This window comes from Anomalospiza imberbis, chromosome 2 (genome assembly GCF_031753505.1).
Source record: "Anomalospiza imberbis isolate Cuckoo-Finch-1a 21T00152 chromosome 2, ASM3175350v1, whole genome shotgun sequence".
Classification (NCBI taxonomy): Eukaryota; Metazoa; Chordata; class Aves; order Passeriformes; family Viduidae; genus Anomalospiza; species Anomalospiza imberbis.
The window spans coordinates 6,033,153-6,057,489 of record NC_089682.1 but is presented as its reverse complement, the minus strand read 5'-3'; the positions used below and the strand labels follow the sequence as shown (position 1 = coordinate 6,057,489).

At 44.7% G+C, this 24,337-nt stretch overlaps 1 protein-coding gene across 5 annotated transcripts in view; it reads right to left on the bottom strand.

Annotated features, from left to right (window-relative positions):
• The window catches only part of AGPAT3 (1-acylglycerol-3-phosphate O-acyltransferase 3), an 86,085-nt gene extending 65,841 nt beyond the window's left edge, over window positions 1-20,244 (bottom strand). Inside the window, exon 1 of one of the 5 annotated variants that reach the window (XM_068179671.1) lies at window positions 20,128-20,244. The gene's annotated coding sequence lies outside the window, so the exon portion shown is untranslated. Of the gene's footprint in view, window positions 1-2,765; window positions 2,791-19,541; window positions 19,807-20,127 lie in introns of those variants that run through there. The other 4 variants (XM_068179670.1, XM_068179669.1, XM_068179675.1 and 1 more) reach the window with 4 other exon arrangements.
• Between the last annotated feature and the right edge of the window lie 4,093 nt (window positions 20,245-24,337).

The following is a 24,337-nucleotide window of genomic DNA, read 5'->3' as shown; positions in this document are numbered from 1 at the left end:
ACACACTGAGCAGTGTTGAGCTGAGCAGCCAGTGCACAATGCCACATGACAATAAGCCAGAAAAATGCCACATATTCACCCACACTCACCCTGGCTATTCCAGGTGCCAAATCCTTAGTGATCCCTTGTTCCAAGCAAAATGTGGGAGCAGATACTCTTTTAAACTCTCTTTATTCCTCTCCATGCTGCCCTGATCAATACAGCTGTTGTTCATTTACTTTTTTTAAGCTCCACGACAAGGGAAAGCAGCGAAACTTTACCTGGACACCAGCTCTAGGGGGGGGATCAGATATGTGCAGGCATTGTGATCTATGCAGAGGGAAAGGGGACACCAGAAACAGGGACACAAAAGCAAGGGACTGCCCAGCCAGGCTCTTTCTACTGGATTCTTTAAGCAACAGCTACAGGATCCAGTAACAACAACCAAATTAAAAGGGTTTGCCACATAATGGTGTAAGTCCAGGTCTTTATAGTCAAGAGTAGCTCAGGTGGAAAACCATCTAGGACAGATCAAAACATCCTGACAGATTCATTAGGCACAGAGGTTTCAAAGAAGGCTGGTTTGTCTCGTTTACAGCTCTATCAATGAAACCAATCAGCCTCCCTGAACACAGCAAGAAAGTTTATTTAGGGCAGCACAGCAGGCTTCTCTCACCCCTGCCAGGAACCAGCTTCCAAGGGGTGCTGGACACAGGGATCAATTCCCTCACCAGATCCAAGTTTACCCCTGTCTTTGCTCTAAAAACCACATCCAGCAAAACACACAAACAGAAACTTCCAAGTGGATAAACACTGCATAAAAGCTTACTGCAGCTGAGCCCTGTCTTAGGCAGAAAATGCACACAGCATCGTATGCACACAAAAAGGCACAGGCAAAAACTAACTTAGGGAAAATAAGTCTGCTGAAAGTCTTAGGGAAGTAAAACCAGGCAGATTTACTACATCCTCTTTTGCTTCCACCTATATGCTTCATCCACTGAGAAAAACAAAACACACACACAAAAAAAAATAACAAACCCAAAACAAAACAAACAAACAAAAACCCCTGCAATAAGCAGAGATATTCAAAAATATGTTTTGCCACCCATCAATCCTAGAGAGTCTCTTTGCCCTGGATCACCTCAGCGAGCCTCACACTGCACGGGGTGGTGCCAAGCAGAGTTCACTCTGGAGGTATCAGAAGAAACAGAAAAAGCCCTGCTCATGTACAGATAGACTTTAACAAATCCAGAATGACTCTAGGAGAAGGGAATAATTATTCCTGAGCACTACAGACAGCTGGCAATTTACTCACACCACATGCAGAAAGACTTGAGCATTCAGCAGCACAGTCAAAAAGATTTATTCATTCTTGCATGTGCCTCTCTCCCTGTGCTCCCAGTCTCTCTTGCTCCTGGGAGCTCCATTATTTGTGTTAAAAGTGCATTCCTTTTTAATCTACCTACTGCTTTCCAGATTCATTTCACAGCATGGTTTTTAAAATTTTAAAATCAAAGGGGAAAAAAAGAAATCACAGCATTTGACCACAGAAAACTAACACTGCCCAAATAAGCAAGTTGTTGGTTTTTTTTCACTTTCTCTGTATAAAATTTCTAAACACAAAGAAAGGCAATGGGGGAAAAAAAGATAAATGAAGAGTTAAATCCCAAAAATACAGATTTCTCCTTGTCATTTAAATTTGACAGATCTGGGTTCTGCAGTAAGACTGACTGCCTTCAAGCTCCACCAAAAAGACTCAACTGCATCCACATGTCAGTAGTCTGTTTTCACACCTCCTTGTCAGCCTGTGTACAGGGTTAGGCTTTTCCTGATTCCCATTTTTCAGGTGCCACAAGAGGCTAAAATGGAACAGTAGAGCCACTTCCTACACAAAGAAATTAAAAAGAAGTGAGGTGCCTCTCTACATCCATCACATTAATTTATTTCCATGCAGGAAGCAAAAGATGTCTCCTTATTATCCTCAGAGGGAACAGAAATGCATGAGTAAAGACAACTTTTCCTAAGTGGATGAGAAATTTAAAAAGTAATTGCTGTTTCAGGAATATGGAATCCATAAAACAGTGTCAGTAAGTAAAGGTTAAAATATTTACTGGCACATGGAAAATAGAATTCCATGCTGACAGAGCATCCCAAGTATAGCACATTCAGTGGTAAATAGATTAAGACCACAAATTCACTCCAGAGGTGACATGTACGGGAATTGTAGTGACAGGACAAGGAGTAGCCAGTACAAACTGAAAGAGGAGAAGTTTAGGTTAGATATTCGGCAGAAATTCGTTACTGTGAGGGTGGTCAGACACTGGAACAGGTTGCCCAGGAAGGTTGTGGATGCCCTGGAAGCGTTCAAAGCCAGGCTGGATGGGGCTTGGATCAACCTGGTCTAGCAGCAGATATCCCTGCCCATGGCAGGAGGGTTTGGAACAAGACCATCTTTAAGGTCCCTTCCAACCCCTGGACATTCTCTGATTCTGTGATTACTGCTTTTCTTTAGTGAGTTCCCAACTTCACTTTGCCCTCCAGCACAATCATCACCTTGAAATAGCAAATCCCAAACCACTTCTAGCAAGCTGAGAAAGGAAGTTACCCCATTCTTCCTACACAGCAGGGAACCCTGCAGCACCAAAGACCAGCTGTGGCAGAGAAGCACAGAAACCAGCCCTGGCTTACCCACTGCAGGGAAAGCTGCTCCAGGAGAGAGGAATTCAGGCGCAGCCAGAGGAGCAGCTGCCCTGGCCTCACCAACACCTTCTGCTCACACAGCTCACCTCAGGTTCAGTGGCCCAGAGGGATGGCCAGCTCCACGTTCATGGCCTCTCCTTCATCCAGCGATCTTTGGCCAAGGGAGTGCCCCACAGTACCCCGGGCGCAAGGCTGGCCAGAGGCCGCGTGTTTGCACACCCTGCTCCCTCCAGATGTGTCCAGCTGCACGCCAGGAGATCAGGGAGGCACCGCTGGGATGGCCCGTGCTGCTGCGGGCAGGCTCAGGGAGGAACAGCCAGTGCGCTCTGAGCGCGCGTGCAAAGCACCCCTCACGTCCTCCACGGGCCCAGCGGCAATCCCGTGTTGCTTAAAATAAAAATACCCCTCGGAAAAGGCACACAGCCAGGGTAAAGGGCACAGGTAAAGCAAACACACAGCTGCCCTCTGGACCTCTGACGGGTTTTTTTTCACGGTCACAAGGAAGGGTTATGATTCCTCAGTGCATTTTGCCAAGAGCCAGAACTGGTTTTTGGTTTTTCAGCCCCGTGTCCTGCCCCACTGCCCGGCCCTGACCACAGCACTGCTGGCTCTGCTGTCACCTCCCTCCCAAGCTAAATCCACCCCCTGCAAACTTTACCAGTCCCACTGCCAGTGACTTGTCACACCGCCAAGCAGCATTTCGTTATAACCCTCAAACATAATTTGAAATATTTAGAAAGCACGAACTGCAGTATTACTTACCCATTACAATTCTGTAACACACTGCCGTGAGACTCTTTTTCAGTGTAGATACTGGCAAACAGAAGATATTTTGACCCATCCTCAAAGTAGTGGCTGAATTTTAGACAAAGAAAATTAGGTAAAAATAAGCAGAATGCCTTCTGAAATCAGGCACATTAACCACTACTGCAAGGAGCATTTGATGCACTTCAAAGGAAAGAATGTTTACTTTCAGCAGTGCAATAACTTGTTTGAAGCATCATTTTAAATGCTGGTCACTAGAGAGATGGGCATGAGTTACTGATCTGCAGGGAAGATTTCTAGTTACTAATTTCTAGGTTTAAAGCTCTGCTTAGCAATTGGTTCTTAAAAACAGCCAACCCTGCTCCTTCTTTCCCTTGGACATAGGAAAAAAAAAACTAAGAGAAAAGGAATATATATGTCAACTCCCCCCCCACCCTCCATTCTATGCCTTGCCTCCCAGAAGGGTATTCAAAAATAGGAAATACTTACTCAATAATACTAAACAACTGAATCTATATAGACCTATGTAAGAGGAGTCATAACAAAACCAGAGTCTTAGTGACCAAGTAACCTGTACCACCTTAACATCTGAGAATTATTCAGACAAAAAGAACAACAACATTCAGAGACTCCTTGAACCTTACCCCAGTTTGCACTATTGATGTGGCTGCCTCTCAGAGACTGGACTTTCTCCTACTATCTACACTCATCTTTCTTTCCACAGCTCAGGATGGTTGTCATATTTTTTGTTCTAAGGCAGTTTGCAACAACAGCCCCTTTTGTAAGTCGAAGTCACTCTGTAGGAATGATGATAAAATTAAAAATAAAAAAGCAACTTCATTCAGGACACGTAGGAATCCTGAAATCAAAAGGACTTAAACATTTATCAGAGTGTTATCCTCTGGATAACAGAGGATTGGAAAGCACAGAGGTGCAAGTAATTTTTCCTAGGGAATGATTTTTCTCTTTAGAGGACAAGTATTTTTCCAAAGCTGCTAATCACTGGAGTTGTTTTGTTTCTTTAGACCATCAGAGCTACCACTAAGCTATCACACAGTATTTAGTTTGGAAGTACTGTGTTAAAAGACAATGGGAAAGTAGGGGGGGAAAAAAAATCTCACCATACCAATCACCACCTTATTCCTTCTGCCTTGATCATAGCAGAGGAATTATATTTCACTGAAATGGGGATAACACTGGGGGCCAGAAACAGGGGAAACAGAAAGCAAGCACACACTTTACAGGCATTGCTCAGCTGCCTATAAACTATTTAATGCATAATAAAAACCTTGATCACAACAATAATGAAAATACTAAGGCTTACAGCACTTCCAGTCCCATAAGTATCTATGTTTCAAGGCAGAATACTCCTACTCCTACGCACCTGTATTTTTGCAATGTTCCTTTATTATAGATTACTCAGAGACCTTAATTTCAGAGTGGTTTTAGAGTTTTATAGCCATGAAATCACATCTTCAAGACAGTCAAATAGTCTCAAACATAATTCATGCACTGACCTATGGGTGTATTTGCATATTGGAACTTAAAGCATTTGGCTTTGAACACACAGACGGGGAGGCAGGGAGATGAAAAGGTGACTGAGGTTTGAGGAAAAGGCTTCTAGGTTAAAGGGCAGAGAAAAGGGCTCCTTGAACTTCTAACCAACATTTATGGAAGAGATCTGGGTTTCTAAACATAGCACCAAGAGATGTTTTTAGATGTTTCCAACACACATCCACAACATCCACACAGGACTGGCAGATGCCACACTAGAGCATTGGGAAGCCAGTGCCCTTTTGAGAGTCGTGGCTCCAGGCCAGGACAAATTCCCTAAACTACCTAAAGGGACATTAGATGTTCAGCTAGACAAGCTGTGCCACAAGTCTCTACAACATTTAATTAAAGCAGAGATAACAGTTTAAATCAACCTGGTCCCTCCAGACAGTTCATTTGGTGGACAGACACATGATTTCAGTGTGCAGGAAAAAAGCTGTCTCAGTGTATATATTTTTAATATTTTGCGGGGTATTAGCCTGTCTGAATAAACTTCCGAGAATAGTGACCATGAGAGAAGGAGCACATAATAAAAAACCTGAGCTGCACAGGAGGAAAATAGAAGGTAGCAACAGAAAAGGTCTAGGCTTTCACAACACATCAAGGGATTTATAACACTATTTCCCTCTATTACTTTGTGAGAGATCATGCTCTTAAAAAAAAAAAAAAAAAAAAAAAAAAATCAATCAAGCTCCAGTATGAAGAAGTACACATTATGAACTCAAACCCCTCCCAGGTTTTAGGTATCAGACATTATAGATATTAACTACCTGATATGCACACTTCACGATTTTGGAAAGTGTTTTCTAACCTCACAGAGCCATCCTGGTTTCCAAGGCCACAGTGACTGCTAATGGGAACCACCGTGATATGGTGAACAAAAGTGACATCTTGTAGACTCCAAATACTCTGCCTTAATTTACTTGAGTGCTTTACAAGTTTACTCTGTTTGGTGGCAAGAACTTTAAATCTCAAGTTCATACTAGTAATGAAACAGGTCAGAACAAAATATGTCCATGTCTGATCTACAGAAAAAAACACTATGCCAAGATGAAATGGTTTTGTTGCCCTTTGGGCTTTATTACTTTCCCCAACACATCTATGTTAGTAAAAAGTACATTTAATGCAAAATAGAAATTAGTGTGCCGAAGTCTGAAATGAAACCATGTCAGGAAAGCCAATCATTGCCAATGGGAAAGGCCTAGTAAAAATTAGTTTGAACACTCCAGTTCTTCTGACTTCTATTGTGAGCAGTGCCCAGCAACCAAAACATGCCCATACAAAATGAATCAGCCCTGACTGAAATTTGATTTTTGACCCGATTACATTCCTCCTCCCAAAATAACCTCTCATTAAAGAACTAAAAAGGCAGCAGTCAAGAACCGGCCAACATAACCAAAATCTTTAGTGGTTAGCACAGCCCCCTCCACATGCAGAAACTCTCACTTCCATCACAAGAACTGCAAAGCTGCCTGTGATAAGTTAACAACTGAACAAGTTTCAAGATAGGATTTCTACATAAATTAGGACTGCGTCCAGACCCGAGGCAGAAAACTAGGACTCCCAGAAAAAGGAAGAGATAATGGATCTTAAAAAATGGGCAGCAGCTCTTAAAAGGCTGTAAGAGCCCTCCAGGGAGCAGTCTGAGCCTCTTGACTTCTGACAAAGGACAAAGTGCCCAGGTGGGACACAGGGGGGAAGAAGCAGCAGAAACAACTCCACGAGTTCCTAGTGGAGAAAATAAAGAATTTGACAAACAGCACGTTGAAGATGTGACAGATCCCAAGGAAGCAAGGCCAGGGGAGACGTGCCACAGGAATTTAGAATAAGACAGGCAACAGGAGTCCCAGAAAGCAACAGGTTGAACAGATGATGCTGCACAGGCCCCACAGCATCTCCGTGAACACACTCTTCCAACCCAGACCACCTCCTAGACCTGCTGGCTTAGTTCACAGCTGAAAAAACAGCAGCAGCTGCCCAAATGTGGACCTGCTACATTCAGCTCTACTGGTTGCCTACAGATGGACTTGGCAGAGAACAGAAGCCCCCACCCCATGGCAACATAAATGTTAAACCCAAGAAAAGACAGGAGTAAAGGCCATTTTCACCCCCTTCATGCTCCTTGTCCTTCCCCCATACACAACTTGTGCCAAAAAAAGGTCAGAGGTACGGGAAAGAAAGCCTGATCTGAGTATACTAGAAGCACAAAAATGAAGCATTGCTAGTACAGTTACTGCATCTGTCATGCTGTGCAGCGTTAAACTTACCTGCTTGTTACAGTAATTTGGCAACTGATTCTAAATGCCTAAAATAGGGCCCTGACAAAGCCCACAATAAATGGGATGAAACAAGGAAGAGAAGGAGGAGGAGGAGAACAAGAGAAAATTATACCAAGATAAGTTGGAGATGCACAATTTCACCTGTCTGAGAAGATCAGCCCTCCTCTCTAGTAGACATACAAGTTAAAATTTCAAGCAAAAAAGCTCAGTGCAGGAAAAAAAAAATCCCCACTTTGTAATCAGGTTGTATTTTCTTGATGCTGGAACTTGTTAAACACCACTGCTGTCAGCCAGACACCCCTGCAGAGAGGACCTGTACCAGTGTAGTGGGAATTTTAATTTGTGTAACAACTATTTGCAGGTTTAGAAGCACACAGCTAATGAGGACTCACTGGCTGTCCAGGGCAAATATGTACTGTGGAGTGCAGGTAACTGGCTTTCTGTTGCTCATACCCTCTCTCATACGTGTAATTCCACCAGATTTGTGAACTCCAAACACTACATTATCTGCAAAAGACAGTCTTCCAAGACGGAGGGTCCATTTACTTCACAATAACATCCAAAATGCTTCCAGTGGACAGAACCCCATCTTAATGTTGTCCTGGAATTAAGGCAGAAACACAGCAGGACTCCCCTCTCAGAAGAGCATCTGGTATTTTGAAAACCAGCAAATTACAGATTCCCCCAACAGCTACTGAGTTATTAAATGGAGGCTCAGTTTATCTCAGTTCTGCCTGCCCTATGTAGGCACAGGCCCCACTGCCAGCGACAGAAGACTGAATTTCCTTGTGGTCAGGAGGCAAGCTGTGCCTCATTTACATTAGAGATACACACATTTTTGATGCTTTATTAAGACACAGCTGATGAGAGCTCAGCACTGCCAAGGTGACATGCTGGTCATTGCTGGGAAGAGAACTCTAAGAACAAGATGCTCCACTTGCACTTCCTTGCACGGAGCATCCCAGATCGCCTGTGTTTTACCAACACACAAAGCCCATATGTCCTGCCAAATAATTTTAGGCTCACCACGCACCAAAGAAATCAATTCAGGAAGCTGGATGGTATTTCTTTTTTGCTCACACAGAGTGACAGACCATCACAGTCCATAAATTTTCTGGTACTTCATCTCAGATGCTTGCTAGCAAAGCGTTCGCTGGTGCAGTGAGCCAGGAACTTGACTCAGATTTTAATTCAGTGCTTATGGTTCTGCAAAACTCCTTCAGCACCCACCAGCTTCGTGCAATGCCTGCAATACCAAAAAGGTAAGCAGGTCTGTGCTGTAGAGAGAACCAGAACCTGCATTTAAATTCTGTGGGCACTTTCAGCTTTTGTTCAGTGCCCTCCATGCATTCCTGGTAGTAACAACTCTCCTTTGGCTGGTCATCAGGAATTCATTGCGCCACAGAAACTCACTGAGAGCCCAAAGGCTGAAAAAAATAGCAAGCTGAAGGCACCATGGTCATTCTGGTGCACCTGTTTTGAGGCTGATCTCAAAGGTCACCACCTTCAAGGCTTTGTTCCACCCTCTCCATGGAATACACACAGATTGCAAGTGAATTGCTTCATGGTCTCAAAGAGGAAGATAAGAAGCAGCCCCTATCTGAAAGGACCACTTGACAGCAAAGCAAAAGTACCAATATCCTTCCCAGGGTCATTTGATCTGACACTCAGATAGGTCAGTGTTGCCCTGTGCTGGAATTCACAGAACGTGAGGCTCCAAGAGTGGAGCAGGGTTGCAACACAAGTCTCTCCCAATATAAAATTTCAGAGTGTGCAGCTAAAGGAGATTTCCATAAGTCACCTAACCCAGTTGTCCCCAACCTTTGACAGCAAAGCTTCTCCATCACCTTTTACTTCTCTTCATCATTTAGAATTCTACTAATTTCTTGCCCCCGACCCCCTCCTAGCTTTTTGGTTTTTTGCACAGCTACATTAGGGATGAGCAGGGGAGGCCACAACTCACATTCTTTGGATCTCCCCTGCTCCTTGCCACGCCTCATGAGGGCTCATTTCCCACCAGGGACCAGGCACTCCAGTACCCAGTGCAGAAACACCAAACCCCAGCTCTTCTCCAGCATCTGCCAGGATCTTTTCTTTTTGAGTTGTTTCCGGCAACATCAATTTTACAACTCCTGCTTGGCAACAGAAAGCTTTTTCCAAAGTTTTGCAGCTCTCCATTCTGCATCTTAGATCCCTAACTTGTCCTCTCTACAGCAGGCACAGACAGCAGTTCACTTCCTTCTGCTCCTGCAGCAGGCTTTCAGGTGTTCTCTACATAAAACCATCTTGATTCTTTAAACCTTCCCTTTATTAATGTTTTCTAGACATCTCTGTGATTTTTTTTCCCCATTCAGTTTTTCTTACAGCTTGGTCCTCAGGAAAAGGTGCCTTCAGCTGCATACCACAGTCCAGCTGATGCCAAGGAGAACCATTTTGCACGTGTGTGTGTGTGCACCATTATTTAGGGTGCTTGGTTTTTTCTTTTGGAGTCAGAGAGAAAGGAAGAGTTTGGGCTCTCGGGCATCTTGACCCACATTCAAGTTTCAAACTGCTAAGTGGAAGCACTAAATTTTTGGTTATTATCAAAACAGGTGTTTGGTAGGAATACAAGAAAGCCTAGAGCTTTTTCCACCTTAAGAAGTTTTGCCAACCTTGCTGTGTTAATGAACAGCTTTAAAGAAAAGCCTCCAGAGTAAATAAATAGGCACAAATTAATATAGGCAATGGTATCACCAAAAATTGAGGCTGTTGTGATTAATTTTATTCAAAGGGAGGGTTCAAGAGCACCAGCAGACTCCACGGTTCCAGACTAAACAACAATCCCACTGTAAATGATGGTGCCAACCTTTTTTCCCCAGTGTTGGTATTCCTACTGCACTGGGGAAGAGCAAGGAGCCAACTAGATAGGAGGGAGCCAGTTTTATCTGCTCACTGACAAAATCCTCCTGCCCAGGAGTACTCCACCATTCCACACACTGGGTCAGGCAGAAACCTCAAAAGAGAGGAACATGGCTCTGTTCCCTCTTTAGGGATCCAGGACAGTTAATGGTGGCCAACAAGAAAGGACAGGCCTGTGAGAGGAATGGGGGGAAGAAAAAAAGGAGAAAAATTTTAAGTTGGTTATTTTAGGTCACCCAGTAAAACCAAGGCATCTGTGCAATGCTGCAAGGTTCACATTTAGAACTAAATTCATGAGGTTCAGAAGGCAGCTTACAAACACCACAGTATGCCTCAGACCATTCTTAATGCTTTTTGGCCTGAACCCACCTCTTTAAAAGACAGCAATTTTTTTTTTTTTTTACCAAGCCCACCCTCCCACATACCTCCCTGCCAGAGGGCAGCAATACAACAGACATTTCTCTCCAAATTAAATCCACTTCTTCTTGAATGGAGAGGGTCAGGAGCATTAGGGCACTACACTTTAAAAAAGGTCATTAAAAAGTAATTATGTTAAACCACGTATCAGCATAAATTAAAGAGAGACAGTAAAATGCCTGCTTTCAGCTTGCTTAAATATTCAATTAAAAAAGCCATCTAGGCAAAATTTTATTAAAATAAATCAGCAGAGGAAATGCCTGTTAAACCAATGTAAAACCACATTCTTTTGGATGTTCTTTCACTGAGAAGGAAGTCTTCACTGCCAATATCAACTCAATCATGTTCTCAAAGGATGTGCCTTCCTTGACAGCAGCAATAGTGTGAAGAGCAACCAGTGTTAGTTTCATATGCAACGCCAAGTGCAGTAAAGCTTCTGCTGGCTTCCCTCGTAGAGAACCACATCCTCCTCCTCTCTCAGGCCCAGCAAGCCAAGTTACCCACAGATAACCCTTCACAGCAGTTTATAGCTTCCTTTGGGAGCCATCAGGACAGGTTTAGAATTGGAAGAGTTAGTGTAGGTGGATGTGAAGTACAGCCTTTGCACCCTTCAATGCCTTGAAGGAAAATCAAAGGTTCAACCTCCAGACCAGATCTACCAAAAATCATTGAGATCATGGCAGAAATGCAAAATGTTTAAGGTTTAGGAAACTTAAAAAATGATGAAATACAAACAGTGCAAGACAAAAGAAAGGTAAGAAAGGATTATACCACTTGCTTTTGCTGTAGAGAAAGGTAAATGCTCATTGAATGAAGTAAAGCTCATAGTGGTTGCATACAGCAGTCCTGTTATTTCAAAGATGAACAGTGTCTACTTGGTTTTTACTGTGAAGTATAACTGGGGTGATGTTTTGAGTGCCCCTGGACTCATCACCACCACTTGCGTCAGCTCTTGCTCTCCAGCATGATATTGCTTCTGAAAGGCCAACACACCACTCCAGCAGTGCACTGGAATACACTAGGAAAAAACTATAGTACACAGACAAAAATTAAATTTCTCCATATTGGAAAGTTGTTGGCAAAACTTTCAAAATTAAAAAAAAAACAGAAGTACCATCAAGAGGGTTTTGGTATAGGCAGTGCTGCACCCAGGAGAGCTTGCCAGCAGCAGTACACATCTAACACCATAAACACACATTCTTCATGGACATGTCTTCATTCTTGGACTCTGTGCTCCAAAAACCTTTACGGTAAGTTATGGCCCTCAATTCACAGCTACAGCTGCAGCAAACAAGCTGAAGCAATGCCATTTTTAACCAGTTTATAAAGGTGAGGCTGAATGCTTTTTCTGGGGGCTGAGCAGGACCCGGGCAGCAAACAAGCACGTCTGTAACAGGTCAGAGCCAAGATCCACCCCACCTCTCGACACATCCCTGCAGCAGACAGCAACTGATGGCCAGGGAGGAGCAGAGGACCAGGGCAAGCACATTGTGACCCTGCTGCTGGTGTCTAACATCCAGTGATCTGCAGCCAAGGTGCTTCTCTGCTGCTGCCCTCTAAGTTCAGTGTAAGGCACCACTGCTGTTAGGCAATGAATGCAAACTCAGTCTTTGCAGAGCAGGCAGAGGGCTCATGGAGTGTTTTCTGATGAATATTTGGGCAGGAAAGCTTGAAAGGAATCAGCAGTGTTTGGCAGCAATAGGTCTTGTACCAACACAAAAGACACTGGGGAAAAATGCAGCTGGAGTGTTAGGCCAGCCAGTTCAGCTTCCATTGACAGACACAACTCAACTTGAGACAATAAAAACCAAACTGAATTAGTCAAAGTGCATCCTACTTCAGATTAAGCCATCTCAACTCCTAAAAGATTATACAAACGACATCCTTGCTACAGTGCTAGCTAAATATGATATACATCCGTTTTCTAGTTGTCCTCTCCACAAGTAAGAGCAATACCATAGGCAAATTCAACATTACAACCATTTTCAAGTTTCAGAAGAGTTAGTTGTGAGCAGATACTGCAAAAAGGCATGGCCCTGTCCCCTTGCCATGGGGTGGCCAAGAAAACAAAAGACAAGATAAAAAACCTCAAAATGTAAAAGCCCAAAAGCCATCTCAATCCCATGATCCCAGTGATGATATTTCATCATGGAAATGGAGATCAATAACAATCTGCAACCTGGCCCAAAGTCCCATTGCTACTTATACGTTTAGCCAAATAATGTACTTTACAAACAAAGCAAGTTTAAAAAAAAAACCCAAGAAAAAACCTCAAATAGAGAGGAGACTCCTGTGCTCCCTAGGAAGAGAGGGGCTCCAACCCTCTGTACTATGAGTAACCACAGGAGACTGTCTGAGGAACCAGAGGCACCACCTCTGCTGTGACCACAAGGAAAAAACATCGCTCAGGGCGTGATTTGGGTCACAGCCTCTTCACTGACCTCAGGAAATTAAAACCTTTCTTTCCCTTTGGCTTCAGCCCTCTTATAATTCAAACCGGGCTAGCTACATGGTTAATAACCCAAGGGCCATCAGCATCAGAGGTGCAAGAGGAGAAAATTCAGCTCAGACACACTGGTAAGGAGATCAAGGCTTCAGAAAGGTATTTGGAGCAAGGAGCCCACAGAAAAGAAGACACTGTGCAGCATAACCTCGGGTCAATCAATCACAGCTGGGAGACGAGCTCGTGCCCTAGGCATTAAAAATGTGTCAAATCTAGAGTTGCACATCCCTGCTCAGATGGGAGAACAACATTCACACTGAAATCTGCTGGAAGGTTATCTACCTACCAAATAAACTGATTATGGTTGTGTTATTTAGCAGTATGTCAGCTGTTACCAAAACCTGGGTCCATAAGCAGTCTAGCCCTACCAGGAACATGAAAGCTGACCTAACAGGAGAAGACTGAAAACTGATAACACTAAAGCATGATATGAATTATGTCAAGAGGAAAGACAGGCTTCTTTTGAACCAGCACATAAATCACACATTTCCTCTATCGAGTTCCCCTGAAAAGACCAAATCTGCATTTGAAGTACTGACAACTTTGAATCTCCAGGGGGGAAAAAAAGCGTTCTTTGTGCAGAGTCAAGCTTCAGGGAATCTTGCAGCAGTAATTACAGACACTGCCTCCCCAAGCCATCTGCTGTGGCATTTATAACTCCTGGAAGGCCAGCAGGCAGAGCTGGTGGAGGAGAAGAGGAGACACAAGTATCTCAGCAGCCACAGCCAGGCTGCACAGGAAAGCTGTGACACTGGTCTGACCCAAACAGGAACTGATGTCCTGGTTGTCCAGACCTCCTTCAGCTGGCACATACGGCTGGTGTTCATGCAGCAGAGGGAACAGTGGGATCTGCACCCTTTTCAGATCAAAGGACATCAGGAGACCACCCTCAAGCCAAACTAAGCAAGCCCAGCCTGGCAAGGCTCCAGTGGGAAGTGTCTGGCCAGAATCTCATCCCAGGAATGAGGGAACTTGTGCTCTGGAGCCAGTCTGAGAGACCCAACTTTCACACTCAGATGGACAATCCAGATGGCAGCGCAGCCAACAGCTCCACACACCTCTCCTCCAAGAAGCGATGCCAGTGACGTGGTCAGAATAATTCAGAACAAGCTAAATCCATCCTTTATCAGGACATGCACGTTCCACCCTGACCTACACAGCTTCACACCGATGACCACAGCATCTGCAGATTGTTTTCAGCAGCACAGATACAGCCAGAAGAAGAGGCAGCAGGACAGGTTCACCCACCCTTTGCTCACACAAGCAGGAGTTCCAGCAGCAGGCCAAGCCCCAGGCATGCTGTAAATCCCACTTTCTCAGTACAGCTGGAGACAATGCCGATTAATTGTTTTGCCATCCATACAAAATTACTACAATACTCACTTCATAGGGCTGTCACAAGGATTATTTAACATCGCTGAAGAGCTCTGAAGAAGAAATGGTGGCTATTGTTCTCAGTACCATAGAATTGGGAACTATCTCACATGAATTTTGCATGACTGTGCATGTGTGACAGTTGCAGCACCAATAGATTAATTTTCTTTACCAAAAAAAAAAAAAGTGCCTCACAGTAGCTCATTTACTCTGGGCAACATTTTAGTCAGAAATGTATTTTGTTTTGCTTGTTAATATATACTAAATAGAGATCAACTTTGACTATTTAATTAACAGATTCAGGTGCTGTTTCTAGTCTCTCTTAATTAAGGGAAACACCGTGTTTTTTACAAAGAACTCCGTTTAGGCTGTCAGGGCTTCTGTAATTACCTAAGCAACGCTAGCACACAAGAACAACAAGAGGAGAAGAAAAGGAACTAAAAATGTCACTGAAATCTCATTTCATTTACAGCAAATGAGAAAGGCTGCATGGAGAAGAGCTGCTACACAGAGAGTGTCCAATGTCATACTGCTTATGCCTGACCATTAAATAGCTCTTAGCATTGATGCAGAACTTTGTAGCAGTTTAAGTAGGTTTTTTTTTTTCCCTGAATAAACAGGCACTGTTGGATTCTAAATGTTCTGCAATACACTTGGATCCACCTCATTGGTACGGAAAACTTTTACCATTTCAGTCCAAATGTATAAAGAATCTATATGCCTTTGCTTTCTCATAAAATACAGGGAAATCAACATCTACTTCAAGGATAAGCATTTCCTTTTTTTTTTTTTTTTCTGAGCAATCTGAAACTACAGCAATTATCACACAATTAGGCAACAAGGTTGCAACCCAGGGCGCAGCCCATTTTTGGCAGAGAAAACTACGATTTCCACTACACCAAGCTTCAAATGATCTTTAAACTCTTTGGGACCCAAACCACATCTTTTGTTTGGAAAGCAAACACCACATTATTGATACTACTGCAACATAAATGATAGTATTAAGACTAATCAGCTTTCATTCCCCATCCAAGAGGGAACAGAAAGCTCATTCTCTATTTCATGCTGGCTCTCTACAGAGGAACTAGCACCTATGGGTGCACAAAAAATGCAGCATTGCAGTAGAAAGCTTCACAGAGCCTAGGTCTCAAGTTCCCCAATTCCCAGAGGAGGAACAAGCCCAAAATTACATACTTGCTCTCCCTAAAGTTGCATGGCTCAGAATACCCACAAGGGCTGGGGGGAAAGAAAAAAAAGAAAAGAAAAAAAAAAAAAAAAGAGACAGAAAAAAGCAATAGGAGCAACTGGGCTCTTTTACCAACGGCAAGGAGATGTACTACCAATTCCTGCTTTGCCCAGGTTTGTCTCATAAAGATCAACAACTTTGGAATGTTCAACACTGACCCTTTCACAAAACAGGCACAAAACAGAGAGGTCACTGATTGTCTCCTCTGCCCATCAGTCCAGTGTGAAGTATCCTCATGTACCCTGAGCTGTGAATTACTTCAATACCTTCCAGGGAAAAGGCCAGGAAAGCTTTATCATAATTGCCACCCAACACTTCCTCCTAAATGCACTGTCCTCCTAAAACTATTTGGGTTTTACTTGGGTTTATCTGCAAAAAGGAGCCCCATAGGCTCTCAGTTCTTTCTTATAACACGGAATACTCATTTGGACAAGAACAAAACCCAAGTCTCCTGCTTCCCAAGACAAACATCCCATCCAGCACAGTTATGCTGGTTAGACAGCTGCAAATGCATGCAGAGAAGGCAGAGCCGCTGCAAAGGACTGGATCCAAAGGCAGCACTTGTAGATTGGTCTTCACAAAAAAAGACAAATATTTCTTTCGCCTTTGCTATGGCTTGTGTGTCACACATCTAAGTGTTCAGCTTCTCATCCCTGTCATGTCTTGCATACTCTTATATGTGCCCAGACTCACAGGCACAAGGAAATGTTATAGATAAATCATAAATATACACTGACTTTGGAGGCATCAAAAAAAAATTCATAAGCAAGGGTTCACTTCCTTTTTAACCATTTGAAATTTGGACCTCTGCAATTAATAAACCAAGTTTGGTACACCAGCAAATTAAACACTTCCTAGGCATCTTGATTTTTCCCACAGGTGCCTGTGTCCTAGTGATAATCAGTCCCTAACTTAGGTGCTGACTCATGCCTGGAATCCTACCAGGATCCTGCATCAGATGGCAAACTAATTTTCATGCAACACATTTAAGACTATCTTCATCAAGCACGCAGCACAGGCCTGGGGATTAGTGTTCCTTTTCCTTATTTTATCTTGGTTAATATCATGGGTAGTGGAGAAATTTGGATAATGCCTCAAAATATATCTCTATTCCCTTCCTTTTCATTTTGGTAATAAAAAATGTTATCAATTACTTGTTAAGAGCTACCCACAAGCAAAAGCTCCCTGGCCCTAACGTGGAATGCCAGTGTAGATAGAGAGTACTTATTACTGATGTCTCTGCACCAGAAGGTAGCAGAACAGTCTGAGAAACAATGAAGTCCTAGGTTCTCTCTGGGTTTTGCCATTTCTTTTGTTCTTTATCTCCTAGCACTCCGGGTACCAATTGCCCAGACACCTGGTCTTTGTTCAGGAATCTACTATAACCATGCATGCACTCACCAAGTATGAACATAAAAACCCAGTGAAAGAACAGGACCTTTTTAACCACTCCAGATGATAATTAAGTTTCTTCATTAGTAGCCTGGCCATTCTTACCAAGAATAATGTTCTCATAAGCCAAAGCAGCAAGACTGAATGCAACTTTTTTTTTTTTAATTTAAATACAGTATAGAAGTAGCCTCCCAAAATTTATGGCTATCATAAATTTAGAACAGGTGAACTCATTACAATTAACAGCAATACTTTACTCACACTAGTTCCCCACAAAATGTAAGCCTCAAATCCAATTATTCTGTAACGGTTTTGTAAGCAAACAAAACACCATTTAGGATTTGAAAACAATGCATCTTTCTGCTAAGAGAGGCAGAAAGGAAAAAAAAAAAATGAAGCCAGCACAAGACTATGCAATAATTTCATTTTGTAAGAAGATTAACACAGAGCAGAAAGCTTTAGCTCTGGCTGGGAAAAGAACATATACTTTGTGCTAGTAGAGTTCCCTGTAACTTTAAACAGAATTCTGTCCGGTTTGTTAATGCACCTGTTCAGAGATAAAAGAAACCACAAGGGGAAGAGGAAAAAACATAAAAACATTCTTTTTTTCTGTCTAACATTACCTCAACTAAAGCCCATTCTGATTTCAGCCCTTGTCAGGCCCAACTTGAGCACTCTCAGCGGAGCATCTGCAACGCATTGTTAAACTGCACTACAAAGTTTTGATAAGTGGTCCTGCCATTTTTATCATGCTCAGCGGGGACAATCTGGTCAGGTGTTTTTCCTGTGCTTTTTGAATTCCAGCTATATTTGGAGACCAACTGTTCTCTGTCCTGCTTTCTCCAATTAACTGTGTGTATAAGGGTGGAGAGGTGAAGGTGGGAATTAGGCAAGAAAGAGATAATGAGACTTTCTTAAGAGAACATAAAACTGCTCTTAGAAAAGGCTGAAAACCATACTGAAAGTAATGAGCATAATCTTAGTCATGAAGGCTCGGTAACAATAGATGTGATAGGGAAAGAAGACTAGAGTACACAAAAGGAAACCAAAGGCCAAGGCTCCTGTGAGTTACAGGAAATATTAGAACATTTACGTTTAAAATCCAAGGGTCAGAACTGTTCGCAGCACAAGGAGTCCTGTAACAGCCCAATGCTCAACTACAACTTCATCATCTCCTACACAGACGCAGTCTTGCAAGAAAATTAATGGAAACCATACAAGTTCTACTGCTTGTAGAATCAAACTTGGAAAAAACCCCACATATACCTGAGATTACACCGAATTTCACCCAAATGACCTGTGGTTCAAGCACAGTCTCAAGTGAAGAGCATCATCACAAGAGAAACAGTGCCAAGTCAAGAGGAGAGCTTTACCACTCTGCTCCCAAACACACTTGGCACATCAGCAATTCACTGACAGCAAACATGCCATCTTGGACTCCAGCCTGTTTCCCTCAGAGCAGGACAGGGGGAAAGGCCATGAAGTTTATTTTGGCCTTGAAATTAATGAGTAAGATAACATGATGAGCTAATGAGATTATATTATGCTGCTTTCAAGAATGAGCAACAAGATTCTTGGAAACTCTGATACTTTCCTTTCTCATACTGCACAGGCTCTCTGTCTAATCAATGAGGAAATATGAATATTAAAAGAGGAAAAAATACTGGAGGGGGAGAACATACAAGCGTGGCATCAAACACGTAACCATCTCAACACAAAAAATTTCCATCAGAAGACAGTGTATTAAAAGCTCAAAGGGAATAATCAGCGTCCTTATTTATTTAGATACCTACACGTTAGGCTAACACCTTCATATATCCATCAGCATCCTCTGAACAGAATCCAGGCACAACAGCATCTCATTCAGTTGCCTCTCTCAGATCAATAGGGTTTGCTCTTCTCCATTTTGCACTCCCAAGCCGTGCACCCGGGCACAGCCCGGCTCTTCCGAAACGGGCTTTCCTTCTTTCTTTCTTTTTGTTTTAAACCGCTCCCCTACTTTTCGCCCATCCATCCATCCATCCATCCCTCCCACTCGGCGGGGATCCAGCTGCCCTCCTCCCGGCAGCGAGCGGCCAGCCTGCACTCCCGGGACGGCGTCCATCTCACCCGGGATGGGCAGGGTGCGTTCCAGCCGGGACCACTGTGCCCTTCCCCGCACCGCCGCCGTCCCCGCGCCCCGGGTACCGCCCGCCGCCGCACAAAGCGCTGCCGCCGCCGGCGGCACCGGCACCGCCGGACCGAGCCGGGCTGGGCCCGCCACGGCTCCTGCCGAGCCGCCGCAGCGGGGGCGGCGCGCCGGGGCCTTTCCGAAGGGGTTCCCGGCCCCCGGCGTGCGGCAGCGCCGGGCGGGGATGCTGCCCCGGCCGCCGAGGGTCCGCCGCCCGTCTCACCCCCGCATCCCGGTACCCGCGCCTCGCCGGCGGAGCGGCACCAACCTGCAGTCCCCGCCGCCTCTTCCTCCTCCGCCTCCTCCTCCTCCTCCTCTTCGGGAAGAGCCGGAGCTGCCTCTGCCCGCTTCAGCCTCCAGCCCCCGGCGGCGGCGGGCTGGCTCGGCGCCGCTGCCCTCGGGAGGCGGGGAAGGGGCGAGCGGGGCGGGCGGCTGCGGGAGCGTCGCTCATTGAGTGCGGCAGCCCCGGCTGTCGCTGCCGCCGCTCCCCGCAGCCGCTACTTCCTGTGCGGCGATGGTTCAGTTCCTCCCGGGCCGCTGGGGGCAGGAGAGCCGGGGGGCGGAGGAGGAGGAGAGGGGGAAGGTCGGGTCAGATAGCGGGGGCGGCAGCGGCCGCCGCCGCCGCCGCCCCTCCCGCCCGGCGCGGCTCCGCCCCGCAGCGCCCGGCCGGGGCTCGGCGCTGCCCGCGCCGCAGCGGGACGCGATGCGGCGGAGCCGCCCCCCCTGCGCCCGCCCCGGCGCCCATCACCCCGCGCCCCGGTGTGCCGGTGGCGGCGGCGGGGAGATTACCCAGCCCGGGGACGGGAGAGCGGCTCCCCCGCAGCCCCACCGCTCGCCCCGTGCCGCTCACCGGAGACATGGCTCTGGCTCCCGCCGCTGCCCCCGGGGAGCGCGGTCCGTGTGCGCCCGCCCGGCCGGCAGCGCATCCCGCGGCACGCAGGGACGCAGGGACGGAGGGAGGGAGGGATGCGGGCGGGCAGGCAGGCAGGCAGGGAGGTGCCCGCGGGCCCGGCCCCGCCGCAGCCGCCCCGCGGGGCTGGGAGGGAGCGGGCGGCACCCGGCTGCGGTGGGCGAAGCTCCCGGCGCGGGGGATCGGTGTGCGGAAAGGCGGAGATGGAGCCGTGGGGGATCGATGACGGAAACTCTCAGTAAGGCACGTAACGGTGTTAATAAATGGCACAGTCCCGGCGCGGGACGGCGGAGAAGCGATGGAGGGGTGCGGGCTCCATTGCGGACGTTCTATGCGCTGCAAATCCGTGCCCTGCCGAGGACCGGGCGCGGTGGAAGCGCTCCCTGAAAAAGGAGCAGGATCTCACCTGGGCTATTTCATTGGTGCAAATGTGACACCAACAGACTGATGGTGTATTTTTGTTCCTACATAACAATAAAGGAGCAGGTCGGAACACATCAAAGTACGAGTTCGGTCCGTTTTTCAAAGTAAGTTTGAAAAGGCGATGGTGTTGTTTGGAAGCATACTCGTTCTCCTTAGGGTGTGGCGGGATTGCGTGCAAGCTCTGTCCTGCCCAGAGAAATTCAGGATGAAGAGGTTTTTATGGGCAATAATGAGTTGAGATACGGAGGTCTTCCTCTGCTTTCTTGGATGCAGCATGGGAAATGTCAAAGCTTGGAAGCCAAGACCTTTTCGTGAAAAAAAAAAAAAAAAGTGAAAGAAAAGAAAAAAAAGTTGAATTAGAACATTTTTTAAATACCTGTTCCTTCAAACACCTTACTGATGCCTCTAAATAATTGGGTATAATCTCCAAGATGGTGAGTGCTTGCAGCTCTTAAAGCTTTTTCTTCAAGATCACATGTGTTCATTACCTCTGAAAGGTACTTCCAGAATACAGATTTTGAGGACACTAACATTAGGCAGTAACATGGAAAGAGAGGGTCACTGTTCTCTGAATCTTCACAATAAAGCAAATGTTACCCTCAGCAGCTATGGCAGACCTGTATTTTAAAAAGTGGATTTGTCTGTGTTTTAGGTTCCAAATGGTCTCCCTCTTTTGCCTGTGATACATGACACTCAGAACATCATAACTCGACCTACTTTTGAAAGGTACACACAAGGAATATCTAAATATTTATGTTCTGCGTTTACTTGAAGTGCCATTAAATGCCTTTGTCGCTGTGCCTTTACTGCCATCCCAGAACTCTCAGCTGGTTTCCAGTTGTAGGATTTCTGCCCTTAGGTCAGGTGGGTGTGTTGCTTTTCCTTCCCTCCCTGTCCTCCAGCACAGCCTCCTCCTGGCAGTTCTGACTGCCTCATGTAATGCTGCTCAGCCCACGCCGCCTTGGCCAACCACAAACCCTTTGGCTGATCTCCTGTGCTGATGTGGCTTTATAGGAGGCTGCATAAACTCCAGCAGCCTCCCTGGCTTCCTGGAGAGCGTCACAGGTGTATTTCAGACCTCCCATGGAATGGAGACAGGACAAAGGCAATTCCTCTGAGGTTCTTTTGAGGAGCTGAGCCTCCTCTTTGTCTTCATTTTCCACACAGGTGTTTGCAGCTCATTTTTTCCTGCAACTTTTGTGTTAGGAGAAGGATGCTCATAGAGTAGCGCTTCAATTTTTTTTTTTCTCTGTGTGAATTTTAGTGTACCTCACAAATCCTTTTCCAGATAAGAAGTAGCTCATTCAGAGAAATGATCTCATAGAAGTAGCTCATGCCAGTTTGACTGCAGAAACGGAGCATGATGTAATTCTTCAGTCAGAAAAATACTCAGATTGTATCACCAACAGGATGACAATTAAGCTTGTCTGACCTGTTTCTGGTCTACCCAAATTTTAACTACAGCAAAGTATAAATTCCCTATATTATTACATACTGGCAGTCCTACTTTGCAGTGCTTATTGTGTCCAGTGAGAGTGTTGTGCACTAAAAATCAAATGATCAAAACTAAAACCTGAAAGGATGATGCATTCATGGGGTATTTTAGCATAAGACAGATAAAGAAAAAAAAAGTACTTTTAAAGTTTAGAAATAAAAATGGTGAACACAGAAATAGCTTTTTAAAAATCCCCAAAGGTAGGATTACTTACACAAACTTACAGAGTTTGCCAAGAAATTAGTTTCCTTATTCCTGCTCTGCTGTGTTCTGACATCTTCTGGCAAAGAGATATCTTCTCTTTCTCAGCACTTAAGAGAGCTCTCTGAAGTTCTGGCCATTACCTCTGGGGTGAAACTGAGAGTAACTCTCCTGATATTTATCCATTATCATCGCCAGGATTTAAACAAACTCTTCCATGGAAGAGTTTGCTGTGTGCATGAAGCAAGGTTTCAAATAAAGCACTACTAACCTTTTCAATTGAGCAAAATTCCCTTAACACATCAAAGCAGTTGAAATCTACTTTAGAGCATGAGTGAAGCAGCTATTTCAGAGAACCCCAACAAGCCTGCAGGGTATCCTGGAAAGAAAGTCTCCTGCACTGATATTCACTTATCAATTTTTCTGAAAATGTGAATATTATCAGAAGCAGATTTTCTCTCCCTCTGAAGAGACTCTCTTAGTAACCATTTCACCTGCTAGAGCCCCTCCCTGCCCAGATCTCATTCTGGCTTCTCAAACCATTGGTTAGAAATCACTGGAGAAGGTTTTCATATTAGTTTTCAGTACTGAGCTGTGTCTAAGGCATGTTCAACACCCTGGTGCAAAGGCAGCTCCTCGGTGTTTCCAGTCAAGTGCAGAGAAGCCCCAGTTCCCATCTGGAGTGAGCAGAACCCAGACAATCACTGGCATATTGGTACAGCAGGTCCTGCACAAGCTGCTGAAGGCTCAAGGATACTTGAAGCTGACATTGGACAGGGGCTCATCTATTCTTCAAAATTCAGGGGTGCTCCAGCAAGCACAGATGCACAGCTTTGGTCACATGTGTGAAGCACAACAGCAGCAACACTCATTTTCTAGTGTTGACACATCCTGCCCTAAATTTAAGCTCTAATTAATTTGAGGTCTCAAGAAAAAACCCATGCTGACACAATGCACTAACGTGCATGTGGTACAAAAGATGGAGAAAGCCAGAATTCATCTCCCGAAGTCGTTAATGCTTTAAATCCAACCTAACTGAATATCCGCTTAGCTTGCCAAATGTTCAGCATTGCCTTCTACTCACTGCTGCAAAATTCCCTGTTTTGCCTTGCTCCTGGCAGGGTTGTGCAGCTGTTAATGACAAATGAACAGAAACCTGTACTATGAGCACAGCTTTCTACCAGTTACCTGAAAACTAATTGCTGTTAGAGCTGAGATTTCTTAATGCATAAAACTTTCTTCCCCCCCCACCTTTGGAAAAGTGTAGTCAGCTTTGATTTGGCCATTTTTGAGTTACACAAGCATTAAAAAAAGTCCTAAAGTGTAGTCAGCTTTGATTTGGCCATTTTTGAGTTACACAAGCATTAAAAAAAGTCCTATCACCATAATTACAAAGGCTTCCAGTATGGTAGAAGAAATGACTAGAAATAAAGAAGCTGCAAGCTAAAAATACATATATAGAGGGCATTTCAGAAGGGACTGCTGATTTGGAGTGCCTGTGGATACTTCAAGGGCCCTGCTTTTCAAAAGCTGTTGAGTTTGTATAAACAGTTCCCTTCCAGATGTCTCTGTTATATATATATGCTTGGGTTTTTTGGTTTTTTTTTTTTTCTCTCTCTCCTCTCAGATTTAGTGTTAGCTCAATTAGGAATGAACTCACAAAGTCTGATAGAGTTGCTTATGAGACTGGAACACAGGAATTCCTGTTTTAGGAATGCCAGATGATTTTAGCCAGAGGTGACATCCCTAGATTTTCATCTCCATGTGCAGAGTTTAAAAAACTTCAGGCAACTAAGCAGAATTTAAGCAGAAAACTTAGGCCCCTCTGTGAGGTGGGAGGTGTGGAAGGCAACTTAAATTCCTTTTATGCACTCTAAAGGCCTAAGTGCTCAGCTGCTGTTGTGGTTGGAAATGGACTTTAAATCATATTAAATCCTAGTGTAGTTTAATTTGGATTTTCCTGATGCCTTGTACATTTCTTTGTATGAAATCTTAATGAAAATACCTATTTCCAGCAACAGATAAGTATGT